Source organism: Phyllobates terribilis, unplaced genomic scaffold, assembly GCF_046119375.1.
Source record: "Phyllobates terribilis strain yellow unplaced genomic scaffold, ASM4611937v1 Scaffold_5__5_contigs__length_657084704, whole genome shotgun sequence".
NCBI classification, from domain to species: Eukaryota; Metazoa; Chordata; class Amphibia; order Anura; family Dendrobatidae; genus Phyllobates; species Phyllobates terribilis.
Window position 1 is genome coordinate 98,484,031 of NW_027362765.1, and position 27,953 is coordinate 98,511,983.

Here is a 27,953-nt window from a genome sequence, read left to right on the forward strand (position 1 = left end):
TCATTATGTAATATCAGCTCAGGTCTGATGACCACAATTTTAGGCAGTGGCCTTGTAGTATGGTATTGGAATATCTTTACCTAACTAAATAAATCGCCAATTCTCTCCCTAGCTCAGCAGCACCACTCCCTACTCTGGCTGTCTGAAGGGTAGACTGTGACGAGCATAGGGTCACTGGGTCCTATATAGACCCGATATTGCTATGCGACCAGCCAATCACTGTAATGCCGCAACCAACATGGCTGCGGCATTACAGTGAGTGGAAGGCAATCCCTACATATTTATTCGCTGTCTAAACAGCAGCAAACATGCAGGGCGGGGACTCGAGCTCCTGTCCGAGCATCCAGAAGAGCAGAATCCCCTTTTAAGTGACCCCATTTTGGAAATTATACCCCTTTAGGAATTTATCTAAAGGTGTAGTGACGATTTTGAAAAAAAGCAGCAGCGGATGTTTCTGAGTGAAAATTGCAAACTGCCATTGCAGTGACCAGTATATTGCAGTGACCAGTACATTGTAGCGAACAGTAACGTTGTATTGCTCAGTACATTGTGCCCAGCTCGTGCTTCTGGAGACATGCACCCGTAAATTAGGCGGGTTGTCATCGCTACAGAAATGCCAAACACGTGGACGCTAACTGCGATTTAGGCACACTGGGGCTCAGAAGGGAGGGGGGTATTTGGATTTTGGAGCGCAGAGTTAAATTGATTTCTTTGGGGGGGGGGGGGGGGCGAGGAGCCATTTAGCTTTTCCAGAGCCTTTGTACTACCAGTAATGTGGAAGCCCCTATATTTCTGATAACAGATGACAGACCTGAGTGGGTTTTTTTTTTGTGGAATGAGTTGAATCTTTTATTTGGATTATTTTGCATAACATTTTGGATCACATTTATTCTGCGTGCTACGCATCGGGGTTTCCATCTAAAATGTGATTATCTTATTTATTACAGTGATGGCCGGACCGTACAATACAAGAAATCGTTACCATCCACCTTTTTGCGTCTCCCTATTTCATCATAGATTGTAAGCATGTGTGACACCCCAGGGGTCTGGTTGCCACAGTGATAGAGATGTTATGTCTGAGAGCAGGTGGGAGGTCCTTTGGTCAGGGATCCTGTGCATGCCACACCTCCTGCCCAGTCTTGGGAGGGGAAGAACTTCCCCTATATAAACCCGGGGGCTGAAGCAGGGTTAGGAGTCAAGGAGAGTAGAGACAGAGAAGCAGCATAGGAAGAAACAGCAGAAGCTCAGTGGGAGCAATACTACTACAAGTCAAGGGCTGGCAGCTGCAGAGCTCGCCCTGACTGAGAAGATTTCTTACCGGACCCGGCGTCCGAGGCTGTGGGGACTAACTCTTACCCAGCAGCAGAAGCCGACCGGCAGGGGATTTCAGGTCCTCAGGCCCAGAAACCCGAAGGCACGGTCACACGCGTGGGACCAGCACCGCCATCGTGGAGCGGAAGCCATTAGAAGGCCCCGAGTCACCGGCCATACGGGTGAGCACCACACGGTACACTCAGGGACGTGGGCTACTTATATCCGCTTCTAGCAAGGTAGCCAGAAGAGTACAGTCAGTTTGGGAGGCCTACAACTCCGCCTGGCCAGGGGAGATCCCATCTGCTCAAGGACTGACCAGGCCCCGTTCACTAGCAAGTACTCCGGGAGGGTCTATCGTTGTTACCAGTAAAGACCCTGAATTACACCGCACCGTCTCTGAGTGGTTCCTGCTACCCCCATCATCCACATCTGCTGCCCTGAGGCCATACCCCTCCCGTTGGGGGTTATACCATCTACGCTGCACCATCCATCCACCGGCCTCAGCGGACTGTCCTGCAGCGGCAGCTCCATAGCTGCATTCAACGGGTGGCGTAGTCGTCCTGCATCTACCGCTGTTACATCGCCGCTCAGTTTGACTCCCTGGGCACGGACCGGGTCACCGCCACGAGACTACAACCCTCAAGAGATCCGGCTCCGGGTAAGCTCCCGCGTGCGCAACGCAGCGCGACACAGGCCCAGGGGCGCGTCAACTTTGGCGTAGTCGGCAGGATTTCGTGCCCGCAACCACCGGGTACTGCGTGCCTGAAAAAGAGACTTTTCAAACTTACCTGTGGTGAAGATTCCCGCCATCCGGCGCCATCTTCAGCCTTCTTCCCGCCATCGGTGAAGTTTCCCGCCATCCGGCGCCATCTTCTGCCTTCTTCCCGCCATCCGTGGAGTTTTCCCGCCATTGGACGCCATCTTGAGGACGCCGCGCGGGAAGAAGAGGGGCGTGGACTCCGAAAGCGTGCGAGAACTGAAGCCCCGCCTCACGTCCGGACGTTGCGTAAGGTCCTGGAAGGAGCCCAGCAGACGCCGACGTCACAGGAGCGCGACGGAAGGTCCTCAACCCTGACGATCCACTGCGGAGCCGCGGCCTACGGAAGAGGATCATCGCAAGGTAGGCCACGGTCCACTAGGGGGGAGGAAGATGTCGGATACGGAGGAGAGCTTCACTGCCTCAACCCCCGCCAGCGCTACCGCTGCTGCAGTTATGCCCTTCACCATGCCCTATATCCCGGGAGCAGCTTGGCTACCCCAGTACTCAGGGGAGTCACATACCCTGCATGACTTTAGAGAAAAGCTGGATAGCCTCTTCCAGGTGTACCCCCTCACAGAAGAGCAAAAAGTGAGCATCCTGGTGGCCCAACTAACCGGGGCAGCCAAAAGGGAAGTAAAATCCTGGCCACCTGGGAGGAAGACTGTCGCAGGGATACTAACCCGGCTGAAGGACACCTTTGATACCCGCACCTCAGCCGAGATTAAGCTTAGATTCTACGGGTTCAAGCAGCGAGCGCATGAGAGTATAAGGGACTATGCACTAAACCTACAGGAGGCCCTGAGGGCCATTAAGCAGACCGACCCTGATGGAGTGGGAAACGAGGACAGGCTGTTGACCGAACAGTTTATAGAGGGACTGTATTGTAATACCCACCGAACCCAGTTGCGGGCAATGGCCTTACAGGATCCCCATCTGGGCTTTGCACAGTTCAAGGACAGAGCCATCCGGGTGCTCCGAGAACCGGCACCGGGTGGCGTTGTGACCCACAGGCGCCCTGCTATCACTTACCACCAGGAGGCGGCGCCCTTGTCGGCAGGGCCTGTGGGAGCTGATGCGCAGGCTTTGGACAATGACCCGGCTCCAGACCTACACCATCAGGTCCAAGAGCTAGCTAAGAGCGTTGCTGCGCTAACCCGAACTGTGCAGTCTTTACAGGCTTCCACCCCAGGGAAGATCCAGCTGGCATCCGGACCGGAGGACATCCCGTGGCGTCGACCAAGGAGGACCCCACCGGCCAGAGGAAGACCCAGTGACCGATACAGCGAGGACGGACGACCCATCTGCCGCCGCTGCAATCAACCCGGACATATGGCAAGGTACTGTTCTTTAAACGGGCACAACCTGGGGTAGAGGGCCAACCCCCAGGAAAAAGATCACCAGGCCCATCGAACTGGCGCGACAGATATGTGGGAGGAGGTCCAGTCTTGCCTGTGGTACTGGATGGCATTCCCAGGAGTGCCCTACTGGACACCGGGTCACAGGTCACCACCATCCCGTACGTGCTCTTTAAGCAGTACTGGAATGACTCGGATATTACCCGCTACCCTGACGACGACTTGAGTATCATCGCCAGCAATGGCCAGCCCGTGCCACAGATCGGATTTAAAGAGGTGACCATCAAAATCGGTAGAGTCGAACTGGCAGCACAGGGACTGATCATTGTAGATATTGACAAACATGAGAGTCACCCAAAAATAACTCTAGGAACTAATGTAATTGAAAATTGTCTTGCAGAGGTGATTTTCCTTTTACAGCAGGTTGCCAAGAACGCCAGCTCCGGCGAGCAGCGGGTGCTCCAGAAAGAGATCCAGGCACTGATGCGACGGCAACAGGTGGAACTCTCCGGCGGTGAGATTGGTAGCGTAAGAATGTGTGACCCTTTTCCTATTGCCATGCCCCCAAAAAGTGAAATGATGATTTGGTGCCGGGCAGCTATTGGTCTGAGAGGTAGGGATTACCAGGCAATGGTAGAACCAGTTTACTCGGACAGTAGGCCCACCATTTTGACAGCACGGGGGGTGGTTGATGTACGCCATGGGAGGGTGCCCGTTCGCATAATAAATATCGGGGAGAGGGAAGTGTACCTGCCCCGGTATGCCACGCTAGCTAAATTATGTACCATTAACCAAAATTCTATACAATCTGTGGAACCCTTGCCTCCATCTCACCCGGAGGAAGGTAACGGCTCTAAGAAAAACATGGAGGACTGGTGTCAGCAACTACATCTGGGTACTGACTCCACTCCCGCACACCAGAAACAAGGAGTCTATCGGGTGGTTCAGGAGTACGAGAGAGTGTTCAGTAAACACCCGTTAGACTTCGGGCGAGTCAAGGGGGTAGAACACCACATCCCCACGGGAGACCATCCTCCTATAAAAGAGAGGTATCGACCCGTACCCCCTGCCCACTACCAACACGCCAAGGGGATGCTTAGAGACATGAAGGAGGCTGGGGTGATCAGGGATAGCTGTAGCCCCTGGGCAGCTCCACTAGTCTTAGTCAGAAAAAAAGACAACACCATGAGGATGTGTGTAGATTACCGGAAAATCAACCGTATCACACACAAGGATGCGTACCCCTTGCCAAGGATAGAGGAGTCATTGGCTGCTTTAAGATCTGCTAACTTCTTCTCTACCTTGGATCTCACTAGCGGGTACTGGCAGGTTCCTGTAGCAGAGGCGGACCGGGAGAAGACCGCATTCACCACCCCGATGGGACTTAGCGAGTTCACCTGCATGCCGTTTTGACTCTGCAACGCACCAGGAACCTTCCAACGACTAATGGAGTGTTGTCTGGGCCACAGAAACTTCGAGACGGTCCTGTTGTACCTGGACGATGTCATCGTATATTCCAAGACGTATGAGGACCACCTGAAACACCTGGCGGAAGTGTTCGAGGCTCTGGCGAGTTACGGCCTAAAGGTGAAACCCTCCAAGTGTCACCTCCTGAAACCAAAGGTGCAGTACCTGGGACACGTGGTGAGCGCTGACGGAGTGGCTCCCGACCCTGATAAGATCACCGCAATTAAGGAATGGCCAAGCCCCTCCAGCGTAAAAGAAGTGCGGCAGTTCCTCGGGTTGGTAGGCTACTACCGAAGGTTTATTCCCGGTTTCACCAAAAAGGCAGCACCTATGCAGGACCTCCTGATAGGCCAGTCCCGGAAGGCCAAGAACCAGAAGCCGCCCTTCAAATGGGAGGAGCTGGAAGAAGAGTCCTTCCGCCAGCTGAAGATGGCCCTCACGGGGGACGAAATCCTGGCGTACCCGGATTATAGCCAGCCCTTTATCCTCTACACCGACGCCAGTAACATCGGGCTAGGAGCCGTACTGTCCCAGATCCAGCAGGGGAAGGAACGAGTAATCGCCTACGCCAGCCGAAAACTGCGACCCACCGAAAGGAACCCCGAGAATTACAGCTCATTTAAGCTAGAGTTCCTGGCCGTAGTATGGGCAGTCACCGAGCGCTTTAAGCATTACCTCGCTTCTTCCCGGTTCACCGTGTACACGGATAACAACCCGTTGACACACCTGGACACGGCAAGACTCGGTGCCCTGGAGCAGAGGTGGATGGCCCGTCTGTCCAACTACGAGTTCACAATCAAATACCGGGCCGGACGCTCCAATACCAACGCGGATGCCCTGTCCAGGATGCCCAACCTGCCGGACGAAGGAGAAGATCCGGAGGGACTGGAAGAAGTTGAACTCCCTGCGTTCCACCGTCATGGGACTATCCAGTATTCCCACCGGGTAAGGAGTAAGCAGGCTGCTACGTTGAACCCCTTACCCCACTACAACTGGGCGGAAACGCAAGACAGCGACCCTGCCGTCCGACTGGTGAAGGAGATGCTGACTCGGCCGGAGGCTCGCCTTGAACCAGACGCTCCGGAGGAAGCCAAACAACTATGGGCAGAGAAGAGTCGACTGTTCCTTTACAAAGGGAAGTTGTGCCGCAGAATGGTTAACTCCCGGACGCATGAATTACTCTGGCAAGTAGTGGTGCCACGAAGAGACGCAGCCATGGTGATGGAGGCATACCACGACGGAGCTGGACACTTCGGGTGGAAGAAGCTGGAGTTCCTGCTGCACGAGCGGTTCCACTGGGTAGGCATGAGGGGAACCATCGAGAAGTGGTGCAGAGACTGTGGCCCGTGCAACCTGAGAAGGAAGGACCGTGCCAGCCAGAAGACTCCCCTGCAGTCCATCGTCACCCGGCAACCGTTGGAACTGGTAGCCCTGGATCATGTAAAACTGACCCCAAGCAGAAGTGGCTACGTCTACGCGTTAACCATCGTGGATCATTACTCCCGGTTTCTGGTTGTCGTCCCCGTCAAGGACTTAACGGCTCAAACAGCAGCTAGAGCCTTCCAGCAGCACTTTTGCCGTCCACACGGGTACCCGGACCAAGTGCTGACGGACCAGGGACCTGCCTTTGAAGCGGAGGTCTTCCAGGAATTCTGCAATCTGTATGGCTGCCGGAAGATAAGGACGACACCCTACCATCCGCAAACTAATGGACTTTGTGAGAAAATGAACCAGGTGGTAATGGATCTTCTAAAAACGTTGCCCCTGGAAGAACGCAGTCTGTGGCCTGAGAAGTTGCCCGATCTGGTGGACCTATACAACCACATCCCGGTAGGTTCCACCAACTGTACCCCGGCTTACCTAATGAGGGCAAGACCTGGTAAGTTACCTGTTGACCTGGAAATGGGAGTCCTGACACCCGAGGACACTTCACCAGAAACAGACTGGGACACAGAGAGGCAGCAGCAGTACCGGAGAGTACAGGAGAGCGTGGAGCGAAGTCTCTGTCAGGCTAGGGAAAGACAAGAGAAAACTTACAACCAGTATGCTCCCGCTGTTCCCCTGGTACCCGGAGAGCAGGTCTTGAAGAGGAAGAGACGGCTCCACAAGTTGGACGACCAGTGGGAGAAGGACCCGTACACCATACTGCCCTCAAGCCATGAGAACTCTAAGGTTTGTACCATCAGTAAAGACGGAGGGGAAACCACAGCCATTGTATCCCGGGACCACCTGAAGAAGTGTCCCGAACAACTGAGGAACCCTGAAGAGGAACAAGAAGACCATCGACCCGTAGAGGAAAGGGAAGATATGGTTAGTACTGTGCTCGGGGACTTCCCTCGGTCTTGGACTCAAGTCAATGGTGCAGTTGTGGTACCGGTACTCACCTTCCTCCAACCAGCATCCCAAGCACCTACGGAGCAACAGGTAGAGCTGGAAGAACAGCCGGTCCAGGAGGCAGAAGACTCCACACGAGCAGAACAGGAGGATCAACCCTCTGCTTATAGTGAGCCTGCCGTACCCCTAGTGAGACAAAGAGCCGGTAGACAGCTGCCCAGTTTACCCTTGACAGCTCCTACACCCTGTAGTTCAGGGCCAGACAGTCAGCTCCGTAGGTCCACTAGGGCCACTAGAGGCCAGTTACCCGCACGCTGGAGGATTTGAAGTGTATAAATTGTTTTATTTATGTTTATCTGTGTATTGCTGCTTGTGTATAATTTTGTGTTTCCAGTTATTTTTAGGAATCCTTGGTGGATCTACCGGGAATCCTTGTACAATTAGTTGGAGCGTAACCCAGGATGGACTAGAGACTGTTAAGGACTCGGGGTAGGACAGACCCCTACCTGGTTACGTCTCCCTGTTTTGGTGAAATGGACACCTTGCTTTTCTTCAAAGACTGCACCCGGTTACGGACATGCCGTAACCATCTTTATATGATTTTCTTATTGTATTATTATTGTTTTTATCTTGTTATGTTTTTCTAAAATATGTTTAGTCCCGGAGTACTAAATTTCACTAGGGGGGAATGTGACACCCCAGGGGTCTGGTTGCCACAGTGATAGAGATGTTATGTCTGAGAGCAGGTGGGAGGTCCTTTGGTCAGGGATCCTGTGCATGCCACACCTCCTGCCCAGTCTTGGGAGGGGAAGAACTTCCCCTATATAAACCCGGGGGCTGAAGCAGGGTTAGGAGTCAAGGAGAGTAGAGACAGAGAAGCAGCATAGGAAGAAACAGCAGAAGCTCAGTGGGAGCAATACTACTACAAGTCAGGGGCTGGCAGCTGCAGAGCTTGCCCTGACTGAGAAGATTTCTTACCGGACCCGGCGTCCGAGGCTGTGGGGACTAACTCTTACCCAGCAGCAGAAGCCGACCGGCAGGGGATTTCAGGTCCTCAGGCCCAGAAACCCGAAGGCACAGTCACACGCGTGGGACCAGCACCGCCATCGTGGAGCGGAAGCCATTAGAAGGCCCCGAGTCACCGGCCATACGGGTGAGCACCACACGGTACACTCAGGGACGTGGGCTACTTATATCCGCTTCTAGCAAGGTAGCCAGAAGAGTACAGTCAGTTTGGGAGGCCTACAACTCCGCCTGGCCAGGGGAGATCCCATCTGCTCAAGGACTGACCAGGCCCCGTTCACTAGCAAGTACTCCGGGAGGGTCTATCGTTGTTACCAGTAAAGACCCTGAATTACACCGCACCGTCTCTGAGTGGTTCCTGCTACCCCCATCATCCACATCTGCTGCCCTGAGGCCATACCCCTCCCGTTGGGGGTTATACCATCTACGCTGCACCATCCATCCACCGGCCTCAGCGGACTGTCCTGCAGCGGCAGCTCCATAGCTGCATTCAACGGGTGGCGTAGTCGTCCTGCATCTACCGCTGTTACATCGCCGCTCAGTTTGACTCCCTGGGCACGGACCGGGTCACCGCCACGAGACTACAACCCTCAAGAGATCCGGCTCCGGGTAAGCTCCCGCGTGCGCAACGCAGCGCGACACAGGCCCAGGGGCGCGTCACATGTGAGCAGGATCCTCACTTCTCTTGGTATCTGTTAATTTATGTGACTATTGTTATTCTGTAATGTCTGTTATTGTCTGTACAATTCCCCTCTAAAATGTAAAGTGCTGTGGCACTATAGAAATAAAAATAATTATTATTATTAAATCTCCGAGTGACGTGAATCAGATGAAACCCCCGAGGGAACCATTCACTATAAAGACGCCGCAGCGTTACTCTTGGCTCTGTCTGGCTTTTTATTAAGCGGTGACCTTTTTCATCAGAAGTGCACAAAACTGTGTCTAACGGCGCTTTTATGCATGCCTAAAAAGACGGACACCGCCGGATCATAGGCCAGACGGCATCCACAGTGCCTCCCTCTGCCTCATTATAGAGTATCTTCCACCAGGGGGTCAGTCTGAACCACGTATTTCAAAGATTTACACGGAAACCCCAGTGTAGCGTAGAGCGTAGGAAAAATGTGAACTGAGCCATACTGCGCTCTTTGGGAGGCAGACGGAACAAATCAACAGCAGGTGAAAAATTGGTTTTAGTTATTTTTTCACACTGTTCCTAGTACGGTATAAGTGGTTAGATGACTTTATTCTACGGGTCGGTGCGATTACAGCAATAACAGATTTATATTGTGTTTTTATGTTTGGCATCTGACACACTAAAAGACTGTCACGGGTGTGTTGTCACGAAGATCGTCACGAGTACACAGCCTGACTTCTCGCAGCTGACTTGTTGGTGCTTTGTGTTTTCTCGGCAGTGTAGGAGTTAATTCTCTCTCTCTCTCTCTGGGCTAGCTGAGGTCCAGCCTCGCCCAGCTGCAATCAATGCTTCTTTAGTGAGACTCCTTTATATTCCTGCAGGTCTGTTTGGGAGGTGTCGGTGAAAGCTTTTCATTCAGACTTACAGAGCGGATCGTGGTGTTTGGAGTTGTTGAGATAAGTGTATTTGGAAGTGTGTTTTCCCTTTCCTCGCTTTATCATTTATCTCCTTTCCCGTTGGTGTTCCCTCTGTTGTAGTTGTTTAGAAGTTGTATGCAAGGTGGTTTTGGTTTTTCCCTTGTACTGTCTCGTTCGTCTAAATACTGTGTGTGGGCATATTATTTCTGGTTCCCTATTGTTGTGATCGGGGTCCTTCTCAGGACTAGATTACTTAGGTGCAGGGATCCTCAGAAGGTAGGGGTTACGCTGGCGGCCTGGACCTCTGTACCTTTAACAGTACCTCCAGGATGAGGGATTAGTCAGGGCCCCAGCTTAGGGTCAGCTTAGGCCCCCTACCTCCAGTATTCTGTGACAGTGTGACATTTTCACCGACCATCTTAGTTTTTCTCCAGCTACCATGGATCCAGTAGCCGGTCTAGCTCGGCAGTTGCAGAGTTTGTCCATGGGGCTGGCGGACGTTAGGTCCAAGGTTTTGCATCCTCTGGAGCAAGCCGGACCAGAACCTAAAGTAGCTCTCCCTGACAGGTTCACTGGGGGGCGGGACAAGTTTTTTGTTTTCCGGGAGGCATGCAAATTGTACTTTCGGCTGCGGCCTCGGTCATCGGGCAGTGAAGAACAAAGGGTGGGAATTGTCATCTCGCTCCTACAAGGGGACCCACAATCTTGGGCGTTCTCTCTTCCCCCAAGCTCCCCGGTTCTCCAGTCAGTGGATAGGTTTTTCGCTGCTCTGGGACTCGTATATGATGACCCAGATCGGATCTCCCTTGCTGAGTCTAAGTTACGTAGGATTCAGCAGGGAGATCGTCCGGCGGAGGAATTCTGTTCGGAGTTCCGTAGGTGGGCCACGGACACCCAGTGGAATGACCCGGCTCTTAGGAGCCAGTTTTGTCATGGTTTATCCGACAAATTACAGGATGTGTTGGCACAGTATGACTCTCCCGCGTCACTGGAAGCCGCTATGGCCCTTGCTATTCGCGTTGACAGACGGCTTCGGGAGAGGTGCGGGATAACTCTACCCCCTGTAATGTCTCCACCTCCTACAAGGTCCCCTCATATGGTGGTTCCCCTGGTCAGTCCGGAGGAGCCTATGCAATTAGGAGGGACATCATTTCGGGGAAGGGGACCGGTGGTGCGCCATAAGACAGGAAGGTGTTTTCTCTGCGGGAAAAAGGGACATTTTATTGGGGGGTGTCCATCCCGTCCCTTGCAGAGTAAAGAGTCGTCGAAAAAACTGTTGATCCCAGGTTGTGTGGTGGACGGCAATCTGGGAGTAGGTATTTCGTCCCTAGGTTCGTCTCAGTTTCTCGTACCGGCGGAGGTGGTGGTGGGTACGAGAACTGAGAGGATATCTGTTCTTCTGGATAGTGGGGCCGGGGCTAATCTGGTTGATGCTCGGTTTGCCCGGGTTCAAGGTATGCGATTGAGTGAGTTGGCTAAACCCATCCCCATATTCTCGATCGATGCCAGACCTCTCGGTCAGGGAAGTTTTTTGCAAGCTGTGCATGGCGTAAAACTTCAAGTGGGGGCAATACATAAAGAACTGTTGTCTTGCTACGTGTTGGAGGGTCTTCCCACTCCTATAGTGTTGGGCCTTCCTTGGTTAGCTAAGCATAACCCGGTTATTAATTGGCAAACCAGAGAGATAAGCCAATGGAGTAAATTCTGTAATAAAAACTGCATGAACACGGTCATCGGTGCGGTTACTCCTTGGGTCTTACCTCCATTTCTGGCGGACTTTGAGGATGTATTCTCGGAGAATGGGTGTCAGGAACTACCTCCTCATCGCGTGTATGACTGTTCTGTAAAACTGCTCCCTGAGGCCAAGTTACCTAAAGCTAGGTTGTATAACCTTTCTGGTCCTGAGAGGCAGGCCATGAAGGATTATATTTCTGAAAGTCTGGCTAAGGGGCATATTAGACCTTCATCTTCTCCGGTGGCCGCGGGGTTCTTCTTTGTTAAGAAGAAAGATGGAGGCCTACGCCCTTGCCTGGATTTCCGTGAACTTAATCGGATTACGGTCCGAGATCCGTATCCGCTCCCACTTATTCCCGATCTCTTTAATCAGATCGTGGGCGCCAAATGGTTCTCTAAGTTGGATCTCAGGGGGGCGTACAATCTGATTAGGATGAAGGAGGGGGATGAGTGGGAGACGGCTTTTAACACTCCGGAGGGGCATTATGAGAACCTTGTCATGCCATTCGGTCTGACTAATGCCCCGGCGGTGTTTCAACACTTTGTTAATGATATTTTTCGCCACCTGGTGGGACAGTTTGTTGTCATATATCTGGATGATATCTTAATTTACTCGCCGGATCTGGTGTCTCATCAGGAGCACGTTAGACAGGTGTTACAGATCTTGCGGGATAATAAACTGTATGCCAAGTGGGAAAAGTGTGTGTTCGCCGTACAGGAACTCCAGTTTTTAGGCTTCCTGGTTTCTGCGTCCGGTTTTCGTATGGACCCTGGGAAAGTGCGGGCAGTTCTTGAGTGGGATCGGCCGGAGAATCTTAAGGCACTACAACGTTTCCTGGGGTTTTCTAACTATTACCGGAAGTTCATTCGTAATTTCTCGTCCATGGTTAAGCCTCTCACAGACATGACTAAAAAGGGGACGGATTTTTCTAGGTGGTCTGACAAGGCTTGTCAAGCATTCTCCTCCTTGAAAAAATGTTTTGCCTCGGCACCCATACTCATTCAACCTGATGCGTCTCAGCCATTCTTTGTAGAGGTAGACGCTTCCGAGGTAGGGGTGGGAGCAGTATTGTCACAGGGTTCGTCCCCTGGTAAGTGGCATCCGTGCGCCTTTTTCTCTAAAAAATTGTCGTCCGCTGAGAGGAATTACGATGTCGGCAATAGGGAACTCTTGGCCATTAAGTTAGCTTTTGAGGAGTGGCGCCATTTTTTGGAGGGGGCAGTTCATCCGGTCACCGTCATCACCGATCACAAGAACCTGCTATATCTGGAGTCCGCTAAACGTCTGAATCCCAGACAAGCTAGGTGGTCATTGTTTTTTACCAGGTTTAATTTCGTCGTTACATATCGTCCTGGGTCTAAAAATGTAAAGGCGGATGCCTTATCTCGTAGTTTCCCTGGGGCCGGGAATACGGACGACCCGATTCCTATTCTTCAGGAGGGGGTGGTGGTTTCGGCAGTATGCTCTGAGCTGGAGGAGGAGATATTGGAGGCTCAGGGAGACGCCCCTGTTGGACCTCCGGGGAGACTGTTCGTTCCAGATCAGTTGCGACAAAAGGTGATCGAGGCACACCATAACTCAGTTTTTGCAGGACACCCGGGGAGTAAAGCAACTGTGGATCTCCTCTCGCGTCGGTTTTGGTGGCCTAACTTACATAAAGAGGTGGTAACTTTTGTCGCGTCCTGTGGGGTTTGTGCGCGCTCTAAGACCTCACATACCCGTCCGTCTGGGGCCCTCTTACCTTTGAAGATCCCGGAGCGTCCTTGGACTCATCTGTCTATGGACTTTATTACTGACCTCCCTCCGTCTTCGGGTAAAACGGTCATACTCGTTGTAGTGGACAGGTTCAGCAAGATGGCACATTTTATCGCTCTTCCGGCTCTCCCTAATGCTAAAACTCTTGCGCAGGTGTTCATTGGGGAGATTGTGAGGCTTCACGGGGTACCCTCCGAGGTGGTGTCTGATCGGGGGTCTCAGTTTGTGTCCAAGTTCTGGAAGGCGTTTTGTGCACGGCGGGGGATGCATTTGTCATTCTCGTCGGCTTTTCATCCTCAGACCAATGGTCAGACGGAACGTATGAACCAGAGCTTGGAGACATATCTTCGGTGTTTTGTGTCAGAGAACCAGGAGGACTGGGCTTCTTTCCTACCTCTGGCAGAGTTTGCTCTCAATAATAGGCGGAGCGAGTCCACTGGTAAGTCCCCGTTTTTTGGGGCATATGGTTTTCACCCCCAGTTTTGTACTTTCAGTAGGGGGGGCTCTTCGGGGGTTCCGGAGGAGGAACGATTTTCCTCATCTCTCGCTTCAGTATGGAGAGGGGTGCTGAAGAATCTGAATACTATGGGGAACCGATACAAACGTATGGCTGATAGGAGGAGAGTGTCTGGTCCGGACCTAAGTGTGAACGATCAGGTATGGTTGTCTACCAGGAATATTAAACTTAAGGTTCCCTCCTGGAAACTGGGTCCCAGGTTCATCGGGCCGTACAGAATCAGTTCTGTTATTAATCCGGTGGCATTCCGTCTTGACCTCCCCCCTACGTTTAAAATTCACAACGTGTTTCACAGATCATTGCTTAAGAGGTATGTGGCGCCGGTGGTACCGTCACCTTTACCTCCCCCTCCTGTGGTTGTCAATGGTAACTTGGAGTTCCAGGTATCGAGGGTCATTGATTCACGCTTTAATCGCCGGTCCCTTCAGTACTTGGTTCATTGGAAGGGGTATGGCCCTGAGGAGAGGATGTGGGTTCCTGCATCGGATATTAACGCAGACCGATTAGTTCGGGCCTTCCACATGACTCACCCGGATAAACCTGGCCCTGAGGGTCCAGAGGCCCCTCGTAGAAGGGGGGGTACTGTCACGGGTGTGTTGCCACGAAGATCGTCACGAGTACACAGCCTGACTTCTCGCAGCTGACTTGTTGGTGCTTTGTGTTTTCTCGGCAGTGTAGGAGTTAATTCTCTCTCTCTCTCTCTGGGCTAGCTGAGGTCCAGCCTCGCCCAGCTGCAATCAATGCTTCTTTAGTGAGACTCCTTTATATTCCTGCAGGTCTGTTTGGGAGGTGTCGGTGAAAGCTTTTCATTCAGACTTACAGAGCGGATCGTGGTGTTTGGAGTTGTTGAGATAAGTGTATTTGGAAGTGTGTTTTCCCTTTCCTCGCTTTATCATTTATCTCCTTTCCCGTTGGTGTGCCCTCTGTTGTAGTTGTTTAGAAGTTGTATGCAAGGTGGTTTTGGTTTTTCCCTTGTACTGTCTCGTTCGTCTAAATACTGTGTGTGGGCATATTATTTCTGGTTCCCTATTGTTGTGATCGGGGTCCTTCTCAGGACTAGATTACTTAGGTGCAGGGATCCTCAGAAGGTAGGGGTTACGCTAGCGGCCTGGACCTCTGTACCTTTAACAGTACCTCCAGGATGAGGGATTAGTCAGGGCCCCAGCTTAGGGTCAGCTTAGGCCCCCTACCTCCAGTATTCTGTGACAGTGTGACAAAGACGCTTTTTTTTGCAAAAAACTGTTTTTGCATTGCCATTGTTTGAGAGCTATAATTTTTCCTTAAATCGAGGCCAACAGAGTCATGTGAGGGCTTGTTTTTTGTGGGATGAGTTGACATTTTTAATGCAACTATTTTCGGGCACATGACGTTTTTTCATCGCTTTCTATTTCAATTTTTTAGAGGCAGAATGTCACGGGTGTGTCAGATGTAACAGACAGTCGCTCTGCATCTAGCTGCAGAAGGTCACTGTGTTTTTCATTGCAGACGCCTTCTTAATCCTTCTGACTTTTGGACCCAGTGGCAACCTCCCCCCTGCTCTGATTGACACATCCTGGCCTTGGTGTTTATAAACTCTCAGTCTGCTTCTGGGAGTGATATTCTTATTTTCCCTTGTGAAGGCTTGGAGCTATAGTAGTCGGCTAGCTTCCTCTCTGGTGCCCTTGGAGGACATTTGGTGTTCTCTCTCTTGTGTCTGCTCAAGCTAAGTTTTCCCCCCTTTGTCTTCCTTTTTGTCTTTAGTTTATAGTGGGGACTGATCAGTGCTTACCCCCCTCCCTATCTAGGGCATAGCTCTAGGGATATACAGGGTTTAGGTTTCCTGCTCAGTGATTGGTGTGGAACCAATATAGGGACGTTAGGGTAAGCAGGGTGTTATTAGATCTGTCTAGGGGTCTCCACTGCCCCTATCCATAGTGTCTTGGCTTCCTTCCCCTCATCCCTTCATGTTGCACTTAGTATTTCCCACATGGTGCGTGACATTATTAACGGCCGTGTAGTTATAAAAAAACAAACTGACGTGTTTTTTTTTTTCGGGTGCGGGTTTTTTTTTTCTTGGTTCATGGATCCCATTGCTGAGCTGTCAGAGCAGCTGCACAGGCTGTCTCTGGAGGTGACTGACATCCGCTATGAGGTTCAGCAGCAGCAACAGCGGCTGCAGTTCCCTAATGTTGGGGTCTCTGCAGGTAGGCCAGGCCAGCTTGAACCCAAGGTTGACCTCCCGGACAGGATTTCAGGAGGTAGGGACAAGTTTTTTTGTGTTCAGGGAAGCTTGAAAACTGTATTTTAAACTTCGTCCTTACTCCTCTGGAGATGAAGAGTAGTGATGAGTGAGCACTAAAATGCTCGGGTCGAGCAAATTGGAATTCTCGGGTGCTCGGTCCGAGTAACGAGCCCAATATAAGTCTATGGGGAGACTCAAGCATTTTTCCAGCAGCCCCCCCGGCGGTCTGTAGAGGGTCTAAAAATTGCCCAAATTGATGGGGACAGTGCTCAAATGACATGGGAACAGCATGGGAGAGACCCCTGGAAGCATTTCTGACTCCCGGGTCACTGCTGTCAACAGCGTTGTCTGAGGTATTACGCCACTTTTACAGACAAAAACGAAACTAAAATGGATTTTCCTGGGAGAAATGTTAAGGAACATCCATTCCAGAGTGAAAACTTGTATATAAGGCAAAATGAATAACCAAAAACATCGTGCTCCGCCTGCAATGCATCCTCTTTGATTGTGAGCAGAGAGCGTTTCAGAAGACAGAGAAGAGGGATGGTGATGCTAATTATGGCGTCATTGCCACTCATCATCTTGGTGGAGTCCAGTTCCAATGCATGGCTACATCACACACTAGTCTGTGAGCCGGAAGCTGCAAAAGCTGCTGAAGCACTCCAAGGGCGGCAGAAGCTGTAGCTGACTTTCTAAAATGGGCACACAGGCGGCGTACTTTGACAAGCAGATGCTACAGTTCTGGGTAGGTTTTGAGAAACCACTGAACCACGAGGTTAAGCGCATGGGCCAGGCATGGTACGTGTGTGAGCTTGCCTCGCTTCAGAGCTGCCACGAGGTTCCGGCCATTGTCACACACAACCATGCCTGGCTGTAGGTTCAGCGGTGTCAGCCACAGATCTGCCTGCTCATTCAGAGCTGTCCACAACTCTTCAGCGGTGTGCGGTTTGTCACCTAAGCATATTGGCTTCAGCACAGCCTGTTGCCGCTTGGCCGAGGCAGTGCTGCAGTGCTTCCAACTTCTGACTGATATGCTCATTTCGGAAATGGAGGCTGAAGAGGAGGAGGTGCAGGAGCTGTAGAATGTGGGGGCAACCTTGATTGACCCAGGGCCCGCAATCCTCGGTGTCGGGAGGATGTGTTCCATTCCAAGGTCCGACTGGGTCCCGGCTTCCACTATATTAACCCAGTGTGCTGTTAGCAAGCTGTACCATCCCTGCCCACAAGCACTTGTCCACATGTCCGTGGTTAGGTGGACTTTCCCAGTAACTGCATTGTTTAGGGCATGGCTAATGTTGTGGGACACGTGCTCGTGTAATGCGGAGATGGCACACCGAGAGAAATAGTGGTGGCTGTGGACCGAGTACCGAGGGACGGCCGCCGCCATCAGGATGTGGAAAGCTTCCGTCTCCACAAGCCTAAAAGGCAACATTTCGAGCGCAAGCATTCGCGATATGTGTGAATTTAGTAGTGTGGCGTTGGCTGCACATTTGCGCTAGCGTTTCAAGGATTGGGGTAGGGATAACTGAACGCTGCACTGGGCAAGGATGTAGACGTGCTTGCTAATGGTGCTAATTGAGAGTGTGCACTGACATGTGCAAGGTGGGAGGCACCTTTGCATGTGCCATGGACACAGGATTGACGTGGACGCACAACAGCAGAAGAAACAGTGATGTCACCCACAGACACTGTTTTTGGACCCTGGGGTTCGGCCCATTTAGTAGGGTGCTTTGCTGCCATGTGCCTGATCATGCTGGTGGTGGACAGGCTACTAGTTTTGCTACCCCTGCTGATGCTGGCCTGGCAGGTGGTGCAAATGGCCTTTTTGAGGTTATCTGCAGAGTCTTTAAAAAACAACCAGACTCGGGAAGAGCTAACTTCCGTCGTATTGGTGTTACGGGAAACACTTTCCCGCCTTGTGTCTGCGGCTACCACACTGCTTCTTCCTGCTTGTTGTGGTGCTATGCCTCCCTCCCCATGTGTGCTGCTGTCCTTGCGCTGCATGTTCCAGTGCCAGGTTGGGTCAGTTACTATATCATCCACCACCTCGTCTTCCACTTCCGCTCCCTGGTCCTCCTCCTCCTGACTTTCTGGCAATTGTGTCTCATCATCATCCACCTCTTGCGATAGTAATTGCACTTTCCCACCGTTGCCTTCGTGTGACCATGGCTGCTCAAATATTGGGGCATCGCTACATGTGTTCTCCTCTTGACTCACTTAAAGCTGGCTGGGCGAGAGGCCCAAATCTACAAATGGAAAAGTGAACAGCTCTTCTGAGTGTCCAAGTGTGGGATCAGTTGTCTCCGGTCACTTGGCATTGTGGGAGGAAGGAGGATCAGGGTGAGGAATATGCGGTCCAGTCTCACGGCTACTGAGACTTGACCGTGTGGAAGACAGGGTGGTAGTGGTGGTGGCAAAGTGACTGGAAGCAGTATCTGCTGTCCAACCAACAACCTTTTGACATTTCTCTGGGTTCAATAGTGGTGTGTTGCGGTCCACTAGCAATTGGGATAGGAAGGTTGGGTGACAAGATGTGGGTGTTTGTTGTGGCACAATTTCAGCTTGCCCACGGCCTTGGCCTCGCGTCTGCATGCACCATCAACATCACGTCCACTTCCCCGTCCCTTGCCACCCACCTTGCCCATTTTAAATGGAGGACAATATTTTCCACGTTCACTAGAAATGTCTGATTTTGGAACGCAGTTATATGTGATATGTCTGACAGAGAACCACTGTTTTAAATAACAGGCCTGTAATTTACTAATTCTATTCTTCACAGACACCTAGTGTGAATAGCTTGACCGACACACTGCAACAGAATGGAAAAGGAGGCCAGTTTTCCAGTTTCAGCTCAAATTTCTGGATTTTTATCGCTGAAATATGGAGCAGATCTGGCCGTATTCTGCAGTGCTAACAAGCAAATAGAGCAGAAAAATGGTGTACTCTGGATTGGTTTTTAAGCAAATAACCAGGATTAAGATTAAAAAAAAATTGCCCTGGCCCCTGATACCTGGCTGGAACGTGCGATGGACCCTCTTGCACTATATTCACTGCAGTCTGCCACATACTTAACTTACCTTATGCTTAACTCCTGCTATCACCTTCACCGCTGAAAATATACAACTGGATTAGTCCTCAGAAGGACTGTTAGTTCAGATGGATATATAGATATATGTTGTGGAATACCTATACTATCTCTAAACAAGCAAATCTCTCCCTGACTCAGCAGCAGCTCTCTCTACCTTGCCTGATTCCGGGGTAGACTGTGACTGTGACTGTGACTGCATAGCGCGCCAAGTCTTATATAGACCTGATGATGCTGTGCGGTCAGCCAATCACTGTAATGCCACAACCAACATGGCTACAACATTACAGTGTGTGGCAAGCAATCCCTGCATGTTCATTGGGTCTCTAAAAAGCGCCAAACATGCAGGGCGAGGACCCGAGTTCCCGCCCGAGCAACCCGGAAATACTCGCCGAGCTTGTCGAGCACCATGATGCGCGGGTGAGTACGATCGCTCATCACTAATTAGAATCAATGAGTGGGAATTGTGATCTCACTGCTGCAAGGAGATCCTCAGTCCTGGCCTCTCTTTGCTGCAGGCTTCGGTTTGTCTCCATTCTGTGGAGGTTTTTTTGGGGGCTCTAGCCCTCATTTATGATGACCCTGACAGAATTTCCTTGGCTAAGTCCAGGTGGCGTCGTCAGGGGAATCAGTCAGTGGAGACGTACAGCTCTGAATTCCGCAGATAGGCAACTTGATACAAAATGGAATGACCTAGCTCTTAGAAGCCAATTTTGTCAGGGCCTTACTGAAAAGTTGAAAGATGCTTTGGCAGTGTATGAAACCCCTGAGTCCTTGGAGGGTGCCATGTCATTGGCTATACGTGTTGATAGATGCCTTTGGCATAGGTGGGTGAGACCACCTTCTCCGGAGCATTCTTTTCGGGGTAATGCTCCTTTGCCGGGGAGGGGAAGTCTGGCAGTGAACCAGTATGGGGGGAGATGGAAGATCCCATGCAGTTAAGGGGGGCTTCTGCGTCGTACATTTCCCCGGAGATCCGCAAAAAGAAGGGTGTATGTTTTTTTTGTGGAAGAAGGGGATATTTTATTGGGGCCTGTCCTTCAATTCCTAAGCAAAAGGAGACTCAATTAACCCTTGGTAGTCTGGAGTTGGATAAGCAAGGGTTGTATTTATCGTCACCTTGCAGTTCCCGGTTTGTCCTGACAGCACAGGTGGTGCTAGAGAGCAAAACCAAGAAAATTTCTGTGTTTGACAGTGGAGCTGTAGTCAGCATTGTTGATGCTGAGTTTGTGAAAACTCATGGTCTTGCTTGCTGTACTTTAACTAAGCCCATTCCCACCTTCGCCATCGACTCATTGCCACTTGCACAGAGAGCTCTGACTCAGATTGTACATGGTGTAAAACTGAGGGTGGGGTCTGTCCATTGTGAGATAATTCCTTGCTATGTCCTGGACGGTATTCCCACCCCAATTGTTTTGGGTCTACCCTGGTTGGTGAAACATAATCCATTGTAGGATTGGCAATCCAGAGAGATCATTGAGTGGGGAGATTATTGCCATCAGAACTGTTTAAATATTTCCCTTTCTACAGTCTCTACAGAGACCTTACCAGCATTTTTGTCTGGTTTTGAGGACGTTTTTTCTGGGAAGGGGTGTCAGGATTTGCCTCCTCATCGTGCATATGACTGTCCTAATAACCTGACCTCCGGAGCTAAACTGCCGAAGTCCAGACTGTATAATCTTTCTGGACCTGAGAGACAAGCCATGAAGGATTTCATTGCGGAAAGTCTGAAGAAGGGAAATATCAGACCTTCATCTTCGCCCGTGGTGTCAGGGTTCTACTTCGTGAAGAAAAAAGATGGCGGTCTAAGTCCCTGTTTAGATTTCCGGGAATTAAATCAAATTACCATCCGGGATCCATACCCTCTTCCTCTGATTCCAGATTTGTTCATCCAGGTTGTGGGAGCTAAGGTATTCTCCAAGTTGGATTTAAGGGGAACCTACAATCTGGTTAGAATCAGAGAGGGGGATGAATGGAAAATAGCTTTCAATACCCCTGAAGGGCATTTCGAGAGTCTGGTTATGCCTTTCGGTCTGACCAATGCACCTGCGGTGTTCCAGCATTACATTAATTATATTTTCCATCATTTGGTGGGCAGGTTTGTTGTGGTCTATCTGGATGATATTTTGGTTTACTCACCTGATTTTGAGACACATCGGGGGCATGTTAGACAGGTGCTTCAGAAACTAAGAGATAACAAATTACCGTATTTTTCAGACCATAAGACGCACTTTTTTTCCCCAAAATTTGGAAGGAAAGTGGGGGTGCGTCTTATGATCCGAACGGTACTTTACGAGTGGTAGTGGAGCAGGGATCGCAGGGTCCTCCGGCGGCGGCAGAGGTGAGATGCGGCTGGAGCCGGGGCCTGTACCTCTGCTGGTGTCCAGTGGGGAGGCAAAGGAGCCGGGGCCTCTGCCGGGCTGTGAGTAGCGTCCGGCAGTGAGGCAGAGGAGCCGAGGCCTCTGCCGGGCTGTGAGCGGTGTCCCGCGGTGCGGCAGAGCAGCGCGTGCGTCTTCCGGTGGCCGCGGCCATCTTCCCGAGGCCACAATCCACGGGAAAATGGCCGCTGGAGCCGGCGCATGCGCCGACCCGGAGCTCAGGCGGCCATTTTCCTGCAGATCACAGCCTCAGGACGCCTGAAACCACACACGCTGCTCTACCGCATCACCGGAAACCACTCACAGCCCGGCAGAGGCCCCGGCTCCTCTGCCTCACCGCCAGACGCCACTCACAGCCCGGCAGAGGCCCCAGCTCCTCTGCCTCACCGCCGGCCCCAGGCCCCAGTCCACAGGTCCAGGCTCCAGTCCACAAGCGCCAGGCTCCAGTCCACAGGCCAGGCCTCAGTCCACAAGCCAGGCCCCAGTCCACAGTCCACAGGCCAGGCCCCAGTCCACAGGCCAGGCCAGGCCCCAGTCCACAGGCCAAGCCAGGCCCCAGGCCCGTCCACAGGCCAGGCCAGGCCCGTCCACAGGCTCCAACCAGACACCGGCATCTCACCTCTTCTGCTGCCGCCGGGTTCCTGAGGCAGGGAACGGAGGGACCTGCGATCCTGCTCCACCACCTCCCAGGTAAGATACTTAATCAGACTATAAGACGGACTCCATCTTATAAAAATTATTTTTTTTCCTATTTTACATCCCAAAATTTGGGGTGCTTCCTATGGTCCGGTGCGTCTTATAGTCCGAAAAATACTGTATATGCTAAACTAGAGAAGTGTGCTTTCGCCATCCAGGAGGTGCAGTTTTTGGCGTACCTGTTGTCATCTTCAGGTTTTCGGATGGATCGGGTGAAGATCCATAATGTCCTTGATTGGGACCATCCCGAGAACCTGAAGGCTCTACAACGTTTTCTGGGCTTTACTAATTTTTACCGGAAATTCATCCAAATTTATTCAGTAATTGTGAAACCCCTTAACTGACATGACAAGGAAGGGGTCTGATTTTTTCCAAATGGTCGGATGCTACTGACGCGCCCCTGGGCCTGCTGTGTCGCGCAGCGTCTCGCGCTCGGGGGCTTACCCGGAACCGGATCAGATGAGGGTTGTAGTCTCCGAGTGGCGGGGACCCGGTCCGTGCCCAGGGAGTCAAACTCAGTGTGTGGCAGTCTTGATAGGTGTTATTTGAGTGTCGACTACGCCACCCGTTGAATTGCAGCTATGGAGCTGCCGCTGCAGGGCAGACCGCTGAGGCCGGTGTAGAATTGTGCAGCGTGATAGTATAACCCCCAACGGGAGGGGTATGGCCTCAGGGCAGCCGACGTGGAAGATGGGGGTAGCAGGAACCACTCAGAGACGGTGCGGTGTAATTCAGGGTCTTTACTGGTAACAACGATAGACCCTCCCGGAGTACTTGCTAGCGAACGGGGCCTGGTCAGTCCTTGAGCAGATGGGATCTCCCCTGGCCAGGCGGAGTTGTAGGCCTCCCCAAACTGACTGTACTCTTCTGGCTACCTTGCTAGAAGCGGATATAAGTAGCCCACGTCCCTGAGTGTGCCGTGTGGTGCTCACCCGTATGGCCGGTGACTCGGGGCCTTCTAATGGCTTCCGCTCCACGATGGCGGTGCTGGTCCCACGCGTGTGACCTTGCCTTCGGGTTTCTGGGCCTGAGGACCTGAAATCCCCTGCCGGTCGGCTTCTGCTGCTGGGTAAGAGTTAGTCCCCACAGCCTCGGACGCCGGGTCCGGTAAGAAAGCTTCTCAGTCAGGGCGAGCTCTGCAGCTGCCAGCCCCTGACTCGTAGTAGTATTGCTCCCACTGAGCTTCTGCTGTTTCTTCCTATGACTGTTTCTTGTCTCTGCTTCTTCTCTACTCCTAACCCTGCCTCAGCCCCGGGTTTATATAGGGGAAGTTCTTCCCCTCCCAAGACTGGGCAGGAGGTGTGGCATGCACAGGATCCCTGACCAAAGGACCTCCCACCTGCTCTCAGACATAACATTACATTACTGTGGAAACCAGACCCCTGGGGTGCCACACTACCCTGTAGGCTTTTTCCTCCCTAAAGAGCTGTTTTGGCATGGCACCTATACTCAATCAGCCTGATGTTTCCCAAACCTTTATTGTGGAAGTGGATGCGTCGGATGTGGGGGTTGGGGCTGTGTTGTCTCAGGGTCCGTCCCCTGATAAATGGCATCCATGTGCTTTCTTTTCTAAGAAATTATCTACGGCTGAGAGAAATTATGACGTGGGTAATAAGGAGCTTTTGATGATTAAATTGGCGTTCGAAGAATGGCGACATTGGTTGGAGGGGACTGTCCATCCTATTACTGTTATCACTGAGCATAAGAACCTGTCATATTTTCAATCAGATAAACGTCTCAACCCTAGGCAAGCTACATGGTCCCTGTTTTTTACTAGGTTCAATTTTGTTGTCACTTTCCATCCAGGGGTCAAAAATGTCAAGGTTGATGCTTTGTCCCGGAGCTTCACTCGTGGTGGTGACAATGAGAACCCTGCCCTGATTTTACAGAAGGGGATAGCCATTTCAGCATTGTACCCTGAATTGGAGGGTGAGGTGTTGCAGGCCCACGGGGATGCCCCTGCCTCCTGCCCTTCAGGGATGTTATCTGTACCATCTAATCTGTACCCCAAAGTAATTATGGAACATCACAACTCTATGCTTGCTGATCATCCCTGTGGTAAGGCAACTACAGACCTCCTTACTCGTCGTTTTTGGTGGCCAGGGTTGCACCGGGATGTTGTTGAACACGTATCTGCTTGTATTTGCGCACGTTCTAAAGCATCGCATACCCATCAGTCTGGTACTCTTCTTCCGCTACCTATTCCTAGCATGCCATGGACACGCTTGTCCATGGATTTTATTACCTACCTACCGGTATCTGCAGGCAAAACTGTGGTTTTGGTGGTTGTAGATAGGTTCAGTAAAATGGTTCACTTTGTCACATTACCGGCACTTCCGAATGCCAAGACTCTTGCTCAGGTGTTTATAAATGAGATCAGGCAGCTTCACGGGGTTCCCTCCGATGTGGTGTCAGATCAGGGGACCAAGTTTGTTTCCAAGTTCTGCAAAGCATTCTATTCTCAACTGGGTGTGCAGCTGTCCTTTTCCTCTGCCTTCCATCCTCAGTTGAATGGACAGACCGAGTGAGTTAATCAGAATTTGGAGACTTATCTCAGGTGTTTTGTCTCCGAAAATCAGGAGGATGATTGGGCATCCTACTTACCGCTGGCAGAATTTGCTATTAATAATCATCGTCAAGAATCTACCGGCAGGTCACCGTTTTTTGGTACATACAGTTACCATCCACAGTTTGGTACTTTTAGTGGAGGAGGGGCTTCGGGAGTTCCTGAGGAGGAACGTTTTGCTTCCTTGCTCTCCTCGGTGTGGCGGGGGGTTCTGAGCATTTTTAAGATCATGGGAGACTGGTATAAACTTATGGCTAACAGAAAACGCTTGCCAGGTCCGGACCTGAATGTATAGGACTTTGTGTGGTTGTCTATCAGGAATACCAAGTTGAAGGTTCCTTCTTGGAAGCTGGGACATAGATTTATTGGTCCCTATAAAATAACCACCGTCATAAACCCAGCAGCGTCTTGACCTACCGCAGGCCCTTAAGATCCACAATGTCTTTCACAGGTCTCTGCTGAAAAAATATGTGGAACCTCTTGAGTCCTCACCCCTACCGCCACCCTCAATAATGATTCATGGTAATCTAGAGTTTCAGATTTCGAGGAGTGTAGATTCTCGTCTCCAACGTCTTTCCCTACAATGCTTGGTGCACTGGAAGGGTTATGGTCCAGAGGTAAGGATGTGGGTTTCAGCATCAGAGGTGAATGCCCCCAGGCTGGTTCATTCATTCCACACCTCTTATCCTACAGTGGAATCGGGAGCTGTTCTCAGAGTTGCTGGGGCATACTCAGGTGGTAGAGCATGACGTGCTAACAGAGCCACACGTAAAAGTGAATCTGAAGCTGTACCAGAGTCCGGAAGCACGCCGGGAGGTGATCTCGACCGAGGTGAACAGGATGTTAGACCTCGGGGTGATAGAGGAGTCAAAGAGTGGGTGGTCGAGCCTAATAGTCCTCGTGCCAAAACACAATGGAGAATGGAGATTTTGTAATGACTACCGCTGGTTGAATGAGGTATCTAAGTGTGACTCATACCCGATGCCCCGCGTCGACGAACTTATCGAGAGGCTTGGACCGGTGAGGTACATCACCACTTTTGACCTGACAAAAGGTTACTGGCAGATCCCCATGTCCCAGACGCCCAAGGAGAAGACGGCTTCCTCGACACCTGATGGGTGCTTCCAGTACATTCGGATTGCCGTTCGGACTACAGGGGGCTCCAGCCACCTTCCAGAGGGCTATGGATCGGATCCTAGCCCAACATAAGAAGTATGCCGCGGCCTACCTTGACGACATTGTAATCTTTAGCCCAGACTGGGCTGGCCATCTACCTAAACTACAGGCCATTCTGGATGCTCTAAGGAAGGCGGGATTTACCATAAATCGGAGAAAATGTGCAATCGGAAAAGAGGAGGCCAAGTAATTGGGCTATGTCGTTGGGAGAGGTGAAATAAAACCGCAGGTCAATAAAGTGGAGGCAATCCAGAACTGGCCGCAACCGCTCTCCAAGAAACAAGTAAGAGCATTCCTGGGAATGGTGGGATATTACCGGTGGTTTATCACAAATTTTGCTATGACGGATCTCCTAAAAGGCACCAGGTCAACCATGGTGAAGTGGACGGAGGAGACAGAGACCGTGTTTCAGCTGTTGAAGTCAGCACTGTGTAAATAGCCGGTCCTGGTCGCACCAGACTTTAAGAAAGAGTTTATGGTCCAGACAGACACTTCAGAGGATGGTCTAGGAGCTGTACTCTCTCAAGAGATAAATGGGGAAGAGCTTCCCATTCTCTATCTGAGCCGGAAACTTTCGTCATGCGAGAAGAACTACGCAATAGTAGAGAGAGTGTCTAGCCATAAAGTGGCCCGTAGATACTCTTAGATATTACCTACTAGGCCGGAAGTTTAAGTTGGTGTCAGACCATGCCCCATTGAGATGGTTGAGGGAAAAGAGGGGTAAAAATGCCAGGGTAACTAGATGTTTCCTAGCTCTTCAGGACTTCAACTTTCACGTAGAGCATAGGCCCGGGAAGTTACACGGGAACGCTGATGCCCTTTCTAGAATTCCCTGTCTGGTATTGGAAGGTGCCCAAACCCCCGGCTTTGGGCAGAGGGGGGGGGATATGTGACAGAGTAACTGGTTTTATATGCGAGGGGAGGTATGTGTCACTCAGGATGCTCTCCTGTGTGAACTAAGAACTTCGTAATTTCTGCCAGCATGTTATATGCTGGGGGTTACCTCTTTTAAAAGGGTGTGGTTTTCTTGGAATGAGGTAGAGATGGGAGGGAAGTCATTCCCCATACCTCCCCCTCAGGGTGTGGCTGAACAAGGTTTAAATGTTCAGTCAGTTTGTTTTCCTGTGTGGAGTGTGTGGTCTGGATATTGAAGTCTCCAGGATGTATGTGGCTGATGCCAGAGAGCAACACCGGAGGACTAGTGTTGCTGGAAGTTCACAGGACTATCTGCAGCTGGCAAAGGCCTTGCTGGCTAGAGGACTCTGTTATTTTTCATCTGTTGTTTTCCCGTTAACCCCAAGAGGGATTGTTTATTTTTATGGGACACTGCTGGAGTATATGCCGCACAATAAACCCGCAGGAAGTTTACCCAAACCGTGTGTCCTGTGTCTGCCTCTGGAGAGCCGAGTATGTCGCTTTACCACAGAGGGCAGAGCGGAGACATGGAGGGCAGAGTGGAGACATGGGGGGGAAGAGCGGAGACATGACATGAGGGCAGGATGAAGTCACATGAGGCAGGATGTGGGACATTATTACTGTAGGGGTTATTTAAGAGATATTATTAATGCTGTGATGTATTTTATTTTTGAGGATACTGTTTTCAGTGGGGAGGGGTGTACTGTTACTGTGCAGGGTGACACTATGTCACTTTGTTCTTCACCTGGTGTAGTGTAGAAGTTGGGTAAAAAGTGTGGAATGTGCTTTGGAAACTGCTGTAGATAACTGTGTGTTTTTTTCTGCAGAGATGTGTCCTGGATGGAAGAAGTGGTGGCGGTCTGTGTTGGATGCACAAGAAAAGCGAAGATGAAGGACTTCATCTAGAGACGTCTGTAGCGTCGGCGTCCCTGCCTCCTGCTAGGCAGGGACGCTGTTCCCCTCACCTCTCCGCTCCGTGCCCGGCGTCTTCCTCCGGCTCTGCTGGCAGCGCGCGCTGCTTCCCGGCCACTGTGCTTAGGGCGCGCGCGCGCTCCCCCTCTCTTAAAGGGGCCGCGTGCGCCGTCCTAAGGAGTCCCCGGCCAAT